Source organism: Phaethon lepturus, unplaced genomic scaffold, assembly GCF_000687285.1.
Source record: "Phaethon lepturus isolate BGI_N335 unplaced genomic scaffold, ASM68728v1 scaffold42666, whole genome shotgun sequence".
Classification (NCBI taxonomy): Eukaryota; Metazoa; Chordata; class Aves; order Phaethontiformes; family Phaethontidae; genus Phaethon; species Phaethon lepturus.
In genome coordinates this window covers 56,346-56,756 of record NW_010546385.1, presented here as the reverse complement: position 1 = coordinate 56,756, position 411 = coordinate 56,346, and positions in this window count along the sequence as shown.

Sequence of the window (411 nt, the reverse complement as noted above, 5' to 3'; positions counted from 1 at the left end):
CACTTAGAGTGAAGGATGAAACTGTTACAGAAGAATTTGTTTGGAGGAGAGCATCAAATGTAACTGAATAAAATATTGCTCTATGCTTTCATTAGGTTTGTTTTTACTAACCTCAAATACCCAATTAACAAAATCAAACTGAGCTAATAAATGGATATAAGTGTGATGCTGCTTTGATACGAGTTTCCAAGTCTTGCTATATCAGTTGTCACCCTCTTTGGGTCTTTCCTGGGTTCTTCCGGGACATCTGAAACTGGTCAGCTAAAAACTAATGTTCCTTAAATCAGTTTTCTTATATTGCAGTGTGATCTGCTCTGAGTTAATTGCAGGTTTGAAAAGGTGTAAGCTAAATGGAAGCCTGAAATAGTGTTCATCATTAAAATACTCTCCACCTTTTCCCTTTGCATGCAG